General features: G+C 33.2%; 1 long non-coding RNA gene across 1 annotated transcript; it reads right to left on the reverse strand.

The window, feature by feature from the left end:
* LOC147502475 (uncharacterized) lies at nucleotides 1–528 on the reverse strand. The gene is made up of 2 exons (XR_015220008.1): nucleotides 368–528; nucleotides 1–273 (listed from the first exon to the last, which is right to left on the reverse strand). It is a non-coding gene; the product is annotated as an uncharacterized LOC147502475 (long non-coding RNA).
* Nucleotides 529–12981: the final 12453 nt, after the last annotated feature.

Raw genomic sequence — 12981 nt, forward strand, 5'->3', positions numbered from 1 at the left:
AGCTAGAAAATAATTAATCTGACTGAAACACACAAACTTGCAAAGTATCAAGACATATTACAATTCAAAACGGAAAAAACAGCCATCCAAACACCAAAAAACTAACACCAACTTTCTAAAACTAACAAAACATCAGGTCTTTCTTAAAAATATCCACAGCTAGCCCTTCAGCCTTCAACTTTCCTATCCATTTCTGTGTTCGCAACAGCGACACATTTGTCTTCCCTATACATACTCTGACATTTTACTCCTAACGTAGGTTAACTACCAAACCTGTCAAATCAAACATAAAATATTCAATTCAACCAAAAAAAAAAATTAGGAGAAAAACAAAAAAACGACAAGTAGATGATATAAAGGGAACAACCTCTTCATCAGATTCATCCAAATCAATATACTTCGTAAGAACTTCAACCAAATATTCCATACAGTTCAAAAAACTTAATCCTTTAAAATTTTCCCTATAATACGCGCATAAATTATCCGCTTCATTATTTACCCAGAACATCTTTATAGCATACGAACGAACACCAACACTTCACAAAAAAAAAATAATAATAAAAATAAAATAAAATAAAAATAATAATAATAATAAATCAAATTAATAACATTATAAGTAATTAAATTACAAATAAAATAAATAAATAAAAAAAACTTACTCATCTAATATGTTCCTCATCCTTAGAACCGACTGATAAGTTTCACTATTCGCATAAACATTAGATTCACCACGGTGTGTACAACACCTCTTCTGCTTGATTTTTTTAATGAGATATTCAAAAAAACCAAAAACAGTCATGCACTCATAAATAAATCCTTTAGAGTTCCTTTATATCTCAGGACATGTAACAATGTCGTCAGGCTTGAACACTCTCTGATGCTCAATTCTATAAGAGAACTCCTTCCCACTTCTGGCAAACACTGCAACTCTATTTTAAGAATGTATAAAACATTGTTCCACATAAATATATTAACTTTTAATAAGTTAATAAAAGTGGAATCCAATTAGGAAACTTACTAATAAAATAATATTTAGAAAGGAATCCAAATTAACTCTATTTAGTTAATGGCTTTCATAAAATACATACATACTTAGAAAGTTTAATCAACCATATATTGGACTATCAAGATAGCAGGCCCGACCTATCCCGACCATAGGTCGGGATTAATGGCTAGGTCCTATAACAATGTGAATATACATTCAATATAGCCTCCACTATTGAGTATCGACGTGTCCACTTGATTACATAGCCGAAGCCCATAACTTAAACTCATCCAATAGCAATGGCTTAATGCTATCCTTCACTACACTATTTGGGGCCGGGTCGTTTAGTTAGGCCCGTCTTAAAATTAAGAGCCTAATTTTAAAACGAACCTAACTGAAATGGGCCTAGTTCGTTAACTAGAACAGGCCTGGTCCATTCCATTTAGCCCAAAATAGTATAGTGCTTCTGTGTGTAAGACAGCTTCCACAGGACTATTAGTATTAAATATTAACTATTAAGCTTAAAAAGAAAGCTCTAGCATAGAAATGATAGAAGTAGAACTGACCCCTAAGCATTTAGAATGCTAGCTAATCAATTCCATAAGAAAGATTATTGGTTTCTCAATAAACATTAATTGTATGATTTGTATCAAGTGTCTAAGGCTCTAAGCACGTGGCTGGAACTCCAACTGTTTATTGCTTTGAACTGCAAAATTTAATATGACTGGTTTTTACATCACCAGGAGTGGACATGTGCGGAATTTGATATTTTGATATTAAAATTTTGTAATTTTTGTACAAATATGACCGGATCCCTCATTTTACAATGTACCAAAATTCATAAACAATGCCTGAAGTCTTCCTAAATTATTGTGTTGACGAAATTGTCTTGCATGAGTAGAAGAAGAAAACTATAGTCTCCATATTCCCAAATGTAATTTATAAAGAGTTAATGGATATGTATGATTTGGTGGCACCTTGCGTAAAATCAAATTATACGGAACCCATTGTCAATTTGGTATATATTATTCTATTTGTAGGACAGATTTATTGGCCCAAACATCAAAATGTGATTGACCGCAACTAAAAAAAAGACTTGTGAGAGAAACAGGTATAACTACGTTTTTTCATTAAAGTCATTATAGAGCCCGTCATAAAAGTTAACAAAAAATGTCATAATTGTTATAATTGTTATGACGGTTCTGGAGAAGTTAACATAAAAGTTTGAACTTGTATAACAAAAATTCATTTATAAACGTCATAACTAGATACATTTGCATGACACATTTTACTTAACCGTCATAAATTTACTATAAAAAAGGTCAAAAAATAAACCTGTTTTATGACTGTTTCTATGTAAGCATCACCCTGACAAAAAAAAGTCAAAAAAATAACACTAAAAACTATCAAGAATTGGTATATAACACGACAATTCTTTGAAAGCCGTCATAACTTCTTTTTTTTTTTTTTTTTTTCGCACCCCCTAGTGAATCTGAAATTCCTGTAAATCTGAAAATTCTTGTAAATTTGAAATTCATGTAAACCAATGCATTCACACATCTTGAGTTGACAACTCAACTCCACTATGGAAACTAGCTAGAATCATACTTTTATTAACATAAATCATTGCAAAAATGTGTTCATAATACATGATTTATTCACCAAGAAAAAAATTAAATATCTCAAAACTTGATTCAAAATCAAGTCTCATAGTCCAACAAGAATGCAATTTACATAACTCATCCAACAAATTACTAATCAACCAATCCATCTCAAACAAACTTAATTGAGCTACCATGTTATCTCTTTCCTCCATCGAAGCTCACTTACAACCTAAAACAACAATATAAAGAAATATGTGTTAGTTTGTATAATAAGTAAACTAAAAATATAATCATATAACCACTTCTACACAATATTTAAAAAATACACAAATAATGTGTTAGCACAAAAAGTCAATAACTACTAAACGAAATAGACAAACTTCCTTGAAATAATAACTAATCATGCTACACCAAGCACATAGGCTTCATATACAACCCAACCTCAAATACTCTATCAAACGTAAAAGATATATAAATGTAAAAGATATTGCACATACCTATGTCGAGATAAATTTCTCGATGTACTCGATAAACTCCAAACGAATTTCAATAAGAAGAAATGCAAGTTAATAGAAAGGAAACTTAAGGGTGTCTTATATACTCTATCATTAAAATGCTCCAGGCCACCTAATGAAAGGGAAAAACAAATGGGCATGTAACAGAAATGCAAGTATGTACAGATCAGTCCCAATCGTCCTCAACAGAGAAGCCAAGGTCAGATCTCCAACAGTGGCCTAAGGTGAGTGGATATGGCCTGCATTGACCCGTTGAGGGACCATGGAGTGGTCTGTTATGGTTTGCAGATGATCAAGTGGGGCTGGTGGAGTGCTGGGCCTGGAAAAACTTTACTTCCAACCTCACAAAGTGCTATTTTACAAACTTTTTAAGCAGAACACAAAACAAAGTCACTTGAGAGCTTCTTCTCTCTCTCTCTGGGCAGAGTGGTAGCTGCAAGTGCTGCCCTCGGGGCCTGAGGTATGTGACAATATTTCAGAACTTTAGAATATACGGTAACCCAAAATTGCAGTTGGCTAATTTAGATCTAGATGTGACCGATGAGGTTTACAGTAATCCTAAAGTAAACAAAAGAACTTGTTTACGTTGCCCACTCTAACATGGAATGATAGAAGCATCATGTTTCCAGCTATTGTTCTTACCCACTGACAACGACAGCCCAGTTCCATATGCATTACAAATTTAAAATAATAACTGGTCAATTGGACGTCGTTTAAGATGGGTTTAACGACCCTTCCGTGCTTATTAACTTTATAAAACAATAAACTCAAAGTTGCATAAGAACAAAAGTTCCTGCTAGGCAACATCAGGAAGAGAGAACTTGGTTCTATGGAACAAAAACTTAGTTCCGGGTCTTAAGGTGTATCTCATCAAAATCACAGGTATTGAAAAGGTTGAGAAGTTTCATGAAAAGAAATTCAGTATCCATCCAATCTAAAGATGGGGTTTCGCTTGAAATTTCCTATTAAGATTTTAAGAAAGCGAAACTTCATTAGGTATCGAAGTGTCTGATCTACATACCTGATAACATAACAACTTTAAGAATCAACAATTATCCTAAGCAAACACCTTGATGATACACATATAGTTGCAAAGATTCATTAAGTCAATAAATTTAATGACAACAACAGTTACACCAAAGTTTCAATTCAACTTGAAATTACCTTGATTATTGGAATCAAAATTATATACTGCGCTAATAAGTAAACTAAAAATTATTAATGTAACATAGTCGGGTCATCTCATAGAAATCATCATGAAACTTAAAATATTTGTCCTCAACTCCTCACGTGCACAAGCCTATAGCATAATCCTTAATGGAACACACCTAAAAACAAAAACATGACTGGAAAACTTGACAAAAAACTTCAAAAACTTGCCACACCCGAGAGCCAACTACCTAAAAGTAAGAATATAAAGTAACCTGCTAGAATAGATTATAAGATTTTTTAGATTATCATTTTTCTTGTGTGGAATAAATAGAAATGGTTCTTCAAGGCTGAAATAAGTAATGGTTTGGGTTATTGTACCCAAATAAAACCATGCTAACTATAATGGAAAACTACCTATTATTGCAAGGAAAATAATCAAATCGTTTGCCGCCAGGCTACTCCGTTACGTTGGAAATATAGTCTAAAATGGTAAAGTCCAATAAGGAATTCATTAAAGAAAAGCAAGGGTCATATTCTCTATTATTGTACCATTTATGGTGTTAGATAATCCAGAGTCCCTCACATGATTTGGCTTTGGTGTGTTGAATGAACTGATCATCCAAATTCAGTAATACTTAGTCAACAAAAAAGTTGCCAGTCTCAAAATTGGGAACAATATATAGACTTGTAACTTAGTAAGGCATCCTATAAACACTTGAACAGTAATCCATAACTAAAAGAGTTATGCACATCAGACTAGGTTTTACAAAATCTTAGGCATATGCGCATCAAGGTTAATTGTGCAACAGACTCACTCACCTAGTAAGCTTCTGATGTAACCAGATTATACTAACTGAAAAAACCCAAGCTAAGCATTTTATCAAACGTCTACTTCCACAAAACAGAACCCCCAAGTATTGAAATAATTTCAACCAACTACAAAGAATCAACAACTTGACAACAATATAAGCATTAACGTAACAACCCACTTTTGTGAAAGTTGAAGTTTTGCTAAAAATACCAACTTTTTTTTCTAATCACTAAAATTTGGGATAACCATATTCACATTTAATATCAAAACATTAATAAACGAGACTGAAAATCAGACAATGGAAAAATGACTCACTAGTTTGCAACAAGTTGGGCAAAAACCGAATCTTTCTTCTCAAAAGGAGCAGCGAAAATCGTCTCTTTTGTTTAAGTTCCAAATCAATTTGCAGCGGAAATTGTAGCTAAAGGAGCAAACTTGTTTAGCAAACCAAAAACACAATAAAAAACTTATCTTCTAAAACCATTTTCCTAGCGGTAGTTCTTGATGTTAAGAATGGCTTCTTGTTATGAGAAAGACGTTGAAGAAAAGATATAATAGAAAGGAGAAGGCCAACCGAGGAGATCAAACACCAAGACATAGTTGCGCTGGAAGAGTTAATAAAACCGTAGTGAGAGTTAAAGAGATAATGGAGCGTACTTGAGATGTTCAAGGTTTTTCTTTTTTTGTTTATGATGATATGAGAGTTTTCACGATTTTTCTTTTACTAAAGTTGTCTAACCTCTTAACGGTTCAATTGAACATACGGAGTGTGTCTCGACTCTCAACGACGACTTTTAGCTTGGCCAAAACCTCAAGTGCTATTAATCTGATTGGTCTTGACGGTTTATTTAGTTGCCTAAGTTGACGGTTCTTTAAAAGCGCACAAGTCAGGGAATTTGTAAACATTCTCAACAAACCAAAAAATGTCTAGAAAGGTGTTGACGGTTTATTCTATTCCTAACTTGACTATTTTAGAAAACTCGTCATAAACTTTTCGTATTTTCTAGGCACCTGTGTCATACACGATATAATATTGCAATAGCCATCATAAAACTATTATATTTTCTTGACGCTTGTGTTATACGCAATATAATGTTGCAACATCCATCATAAAACCATCATATTTTCTTAACACTTGTGTTATACACAACATAATATTACAATAGCCGTCATAAAACTTTTACCAAAATACCTCTTGACAGTTTTCAATAAAGCCGTCAAGATAGATAAAAAACATGCGTCATAATATGTCTTTTTTTTAGTAGTAGACTAATTTGAGTTATACTAATTTATATAATGATAATTAAAAATAAACATATACCAAAGAAAATAGTCAAATCTCATATGCTACTTGCATTCTTATACTTCATTTGATTTTAGAGTTCAGCTATCTGGGATAGGGGTGCCAATGGGTACCCGATTACCCGGAATCGAAACCGAATGTTCTGGTTCTGGGTCTTAAAAAGTTAGATCCATTTAAAACGGATCATTAAGAATCGAACCGATAAAGAATCGAAACCGTAGAACTAAATAGTAAAAAATCTGTGGGTACCCGAACCGAAATCGGAACCGATTATTATAATTTTGATATATAAAATTTAGTATTGTATTACATTTAAGATAATCAAACTCATACATTATAATATAAATATGTTTTTTATGTGTAAAAATCTATTAAATATATATAGCATAATAGTGAATGTGTGTTGTTAAATGTACATTTTAAAACAATACGTTAAACAAGTATATCATAAATGTTAATAATAATGTCACTACTAAAAAAAAAAGGCTTTTAATGACAGTTAAAAACTGTCATGAAAAATTTTATATTGACGTTTTTTGGATGAAAAATTAGCCGTAATTACTGAGGGTGTCATAAAAAGTCCATAAAGACCGTCATAAAATTTATGACAGTTATATCAAAGTTGTCATATCATGTATCTTTTTTATGTCCAAAATCAGTTCCAAGTGTCATGAAAGCGTGAGATATCTTGACAGTTTTTTGTGGAGCCGTTGTAATATATGGAGAAGAAGCGTCAAGAAAATTGTATTATTTTTCAAAAAAAAAATCAAAAAATCAAAAATAAAAATATTTTACTACAATAAAACTTTTTGTTTTCTTTATTGTACTACAACATATCAGTATACACCATTCTAAAATGCTTATACATGATAATTCCCAAACCCGGAAATTAATTTGCATCTCTCAAAAAATGCTAACTAAGCCCCTCTTCTAACAACATGAATCTGCCTTGGCCCATCCTCTTTCAGTCATCCATCCAACCAATGTGTAAACTTGCCAACAATAACCTGAGTAAAGACATAAAAGTTGAATTAGCGCTTGAAAATAAACTAAAAATGAAATAAACATCCTACAGAAAAATGAAGCTACCTGACAGACTAATCCTAGTGAATGAGTGGGCAGTTTAGTACAATATAACATACTAACCATTACAAAAGAAAAATGTTTACTCGTTCAAATGCTAACAACTTATTTTAATCTAACAAGGTGTTAAATAATGCCACCATGTAATCAAGGATTCCAGTTGCACCACAGAAATTAAAGCCCCTTGCACGCAAGCGGATACTACTTAACTGGTGTGTGTCCTTCACCTTTGAGAACTCTCAATCAGATTACCAACACCTCATCAGCAAGATCATCTAATATTAGAAGCAATGAGACAACATAATGGGAAGATATAAAAATAACATTATTAAGGAAAAACTTTTAACAAAAGGGGTTTGATTGTTTAGGTAGGGACACCTAAATTAACCCTGCATTCCAAGAGGACTGTATCATTATATGTATGTAAAGACTTAATACAACAAAGTTCTATTGGATTCAAGTTATCAGATGCTAGCATAATTCCATTGTAGCTAATGCCCAGTAATTAGTTAGGCAAAAACAAGTGCATCAAGTACTGAGTGAAGGTTTATGGACTAGACTAGTTATGAACTACCATCATCTATCGTTTTTGCAAGCAACAAAATATATAAGTAACAAGAAACACAGTAGAAAAGGTGAATCCAGACCGGTATATCTAAGTAAATGGGTCATGAAAAAAGTTTGGAATAATGGGTGACAATCACAACGTTTGAAAAATAACATACACTCTTATAAAATAAAAGTAAAAGTTGACAGAAGAATCAACAAGCTAGAACAACTAACTAACCTTTGGTATCACCAAACCACTACCATTATTTAGAACCCTAGGCTAACCAAGTAAAGCTTCACATACGATAACAAGCTACAGTCCCAAATTCATCAAGAGCATTTGATAGATTGAAGTCCTACACAATCCATCAAGTAAATGTAAATCCTATGTTAGGACCTGCTCCATGAACAACCTCACTACCTTGCTGAAATTCACAATCACCTAAGAACAAAAAAACTACCAAGGACTTGTTACTGGGAATTCACAAAATACTAAACATAATTTTTTCTAAAGTCACTACAATTTCTCATTGTCTCGGAACAAAAAGTAACTAGAGTTCAGTAATATTTTTGAATGAATCTAGTTCAAAGAAAAATTACAATGCACCATTTTAACATTTTTTTCTCTGTTATAATAAGTATCAAATACAATATTGTCATTAATATGGTCAATATTCACGCGAAAATTCATATTTACTTACTTGGTATGCCTTTGATATTTATAGATCAAATAGATGGTGTTGGGACTTGGTAGGCAAGAACTTGGAAACTGAAAATGGCATCCATAGTGAGTGACTTGAGGTCAAGCTAACCACGTGCTCTTCTATTCATGAAAATGTAGCTTAGTGCTTACCGCCTAAGCAAAGACGTTGTTGCTGAAAAAACTAATGCTGACAACACTAAAGGCTAATACGAGTCACGCTCATCAATAGCACTTGCAACATGGAGTAAGATATCAACCTTAATTATCAAAGAGAACACCTGCCACAAAGAAGTAACATTATTGCCTCATGTAGTTTGGTACAAGCAAGAAAAGGAAAAGAAACCGAAGACCCTTATCTAGACAAGCTAAGATGACAATTGACCTACTTAGACATGATAAGGGAAAAACTCTCTCGGAAAATGGAGTTGCATATTGGAGCGTAGATAAAAAAAATTGTCCAAATGACCTAATTAGCATAAGTGAGATTTACCCATAATTCTTTTACAGAATTAAGTGGGAACTAGCAAAAATCAGAATACCCAATAGTACGTGCTTATTAGAAGTGATTCCAAGAAAAAAAGTTCAAAAGAAATAAAAAATAGCGTTGCTTACAAATTAAAAGAAAATCAAAGAAATTAAGAATCTAATAGAATCAACACAGTAGCAGCCAATTATTATTACAGACCGACATCATGCAAGCACCTTATATTCCCCAACCCACGTTCAGGAAAAACATACAGAAACAACACAATAGTTCATTATTATTCTATACGATAAATACTTGCACAATAATTACTTTTCAATCAAAATGTTTAAATTGGGGGAAACCAAATTGAAAAGAGGCAACTTTTTTCCTTAAAACATCAAACAATATTGAAAAGAACGATATATATAAAAGAATCTTACTGTCTCCAAAACGTTCAGTAAAAATTGGATCCTTCTTAGCAAAATTCTGACTCCTCAAATATATAGAGTGCAAAAAATGAATTTTTCTTCTCAAAATGTGCAACGAAATTCTGCTCCCATGAGCTTCAAAACAAGTTTACTAGTTGAGGAGATCTCCTAGTGGCTTAGGAAGCAGTTTCGAGCATGGAAGAGAGAAAGAGATACGGAAGAGGAGGCTTGGCTAGGGTTGAGGGAGAGAGAGAGAGAATGGCAGAGGAGGAGAAAAATTGGTTTCAAGAATAGATGTATGGTTCGTGTGTGGCTGTGTGCGTGGTCACTTAATTATTTTCTTTCCTTTTTTTGTTTTGATTTCTTCTATGGTGAGAGTGTGAGACGGTGATACCTGATGACGCTACGTGGGCTTGAATCCCAAAACCAAACAACTCACAGGGTCCAAAAGATACCCCCCTTCTAGTGACGGTTAACCTAAGCACCTAAGCCGGCGTCGTAAATTTTCTTCACATCTGTATTAATGATGTCATAAATTAGGCAAAGCCGTCATAACAAAAAAGTCCAACTTGCCTATTTTAGGAAATCCGTCATAAATTCATCATATTTTCTTGACGTTTCTTCCATACGAGACATAAAGTTGCAATAACCGTCATAAAAATTTCACTGGGATACTTATCTTGACAGTTTTCAACAAAACCATCAAGATAGAAAAATAACAGCCATCATAATATGTCCTTTTTTTAGTAGTGTGTTAACGTGTATATTATGAATTAACTAATATACTTTATACACGTGTATATTTAAATAGGATATGTCATCCATGTTTGATATATTGTGGTACACACACTTATTATAAACCAATATGTAGTGTTTATGTTAAAAATTAGTGAGATGTAATTGTAAGACATATGTATTCGCATGTTCGATTTAAAATGCGAGTTAATACACATGTACAAATATATGTATATGCACGTAAAATATATCAAGGTAACAAATATATGTGATTGTACGTATACAGTACACGATCGAGTTAATACAATGAAACAAATATATGTGTATGCACGTAACAAAAAATCAAATTTTTGGGGTTAGATATTTGATTGTTTTAATTTCTATATCACAGCTTGAAATTATCACATGAATTGTAAATGTTTTAACGTGTATGATTAATATATGTTCATAGATTGATGTAAATATGATTGTTGATACATCACTAATTATATATAAAATATTATCATGTAGGAAAAGAAAAAAAATAAAAATAAAAATATAAACAAGGTTTAGTGTTTAAATGATTGAAATTGTTTAATAATCATAATAAATAATAAAGTCCCAAATTAGAACCGAAACCGATAAAAAATCATGGGTTTTGATGGTTTTGGGTTGGGTTCTATATATAATTCTCATACTAAATTAAAACTGTTGAGAACTGAAACCGATAGAACCACAAATAGTAAAACCCAAACTGAAACCGCTAAAACCCGACCCATTGGCACTCCTAATCTAGGATATCCCTATAGAGACGAGCTACTAAGACCGTTGGATCGTCTCAAATCTCCACAACTGGCAAACAACAAAAAGTTACAAAAAAAAAAAAAAAAATAGACGGAAAAAGGGAGTAAAATCAGGAAATATTAAAGAAGAGGTACTCTTAAAGAAGTGACGAACAAAAGGAAAAGTGGTCGTCTTTTTCACCATTAACCCAACTCATTTTTTTTTTTTTTTTTTTTTTGGTAAAAAGACTAATTATTTTATTATTCTCTTTCATTACTTTGAGGAACTATTTTCTCGCACCATTCTTTCTTCTCAGATTTCTCTGTTTGCATCACCATGACAAACCCAATTTTTTTTTTCTTCTATATAGACTTAAAATGACTAATTATAATCTTTCTTCTTGAATTGATTTTGTTTTTGGCGTGAAATAATTTGAACTCCTGGTCTCCATAAAATTATCCCTACAATGAATCATCGAGTCTACAAAAGTGTTTAATTTTTTTAGGTTTAAATGTGTTTAATCTAGTAGCAACTTTGGCTATGCTGGTTTGCCTAGTTGGAAAAAAAAAATGGAAACTAAAACTAATGAAGGGGATTCCATTAATGAGGTAACGAAGAGGAGTTAGAAGACCATCATTTTTTTTCCTTTTCGTTTGTCACTGTAGATGTTTGTTAGTTTATTGGACAACGACTTGATGATTTGTGTATAGAAAATGGCTGCACTCTTGTTGGGATAAGAGTTGCCTACGTATCAAGTTTCTTAGGGTAAACTTGAATCAAGCCTTACGTAGTTCATCTCTCTCTACTTATAGATGTTTGAGCTGACCTTCCTTATTTGCTTCAGGCCGTTACGAAGTGTAGATCCACCTTGTGTGCTATCTTGATGATTCGCCATTATTCTAATGTTACAAAGTAAATGACTCCTTAATTGTTGTATTAACTGAGCTCTAGGATTGCGCTAAATGATTTGCTTCCATATATGGTTGTAACTGATGCTGGGAAGACCTGGGTTTGGGACGTTTGGTACGTTTTGATGGATCGGTACGAGCTGATGGAGTAGGACCTTGTGTGTGGACACATGTATTATAGTGTAGAACGGAGGGTACTTACACAGCCCCCTTTATTTGATATGTTCTTTGGACAGTTGTGATGTAAAAAGGAAAAAAAAAGTTTTCTCAAAACACGTGTCGGACAGCTGGTAGGTTTTATTGACTTTTGAAAAATGTGCTGGAATTGTTGGGCTGGATTCGTGGGCCCGTAATTACGGCGATTTGTGGGCGAGTGATGATTGTGTTATGTGGGAACACGAAACATTTTCTATTCTCTCAAGGTTTTGGGCAGGTAAGGGTTTGTGAAAGGTTTCGTCTGTTCATTCTTCATGCAAAAGAGAAAAAATATCAGAGCTAAAGAAAGAAAAAAACTTTCCCTTCCTTTGCTATCAGGTGCGTTTTTTTGAACTCTTCTTTAAAACAAATTTGATCTTTTCTTCTTCTTTTGGTTTTGCAATGTCTATAACTAGTGATAGTTTAAGTGGTGAAGTTGAGATAGATTAGTGGAGAGAGAGAACAGTAAGTGCTAAAGTAGTTGAAGATAGGGTTTGTAGTGGAGATGAGGCTTCATCGTCTTCATCGTTGGAGACGATGGCTGATGATGTGAGGAGGCCTAGATCGGAGGATTGTTATGCTTATTTGAGGGGAGAGTTTGGTTGGGTGGAGGTCAACCTAGCCATGTACGACCTGAGTGGAGAGAGGAACTTGTATAGTAGTGACTACGTTCCTTGGGGTGGAGGAGTAGTGGTTTGTTATGGGCAGTTGAAGGCTGGGATGAGGTTGCCTTTTTCCCGTCTTACTGTGGAAGTGTTGATTTTTTGGGAAAAGCCCCTTGT

Source organism: Coptis chinensis, chromosome 4 (assembly GCF_015680905.1).
Source record: "Coptis chinensis isolate HL-2020 chromosome 4, ASM1568090v1, whole genome shotgun sequence".
Classification (NCBI taxonomy): Eukaryota; Viridiplantae; Streptophyta; class Magnoliopsida; order Ranunculales; family Ranunculaceae; genus Coptis; species Coptis chinensis.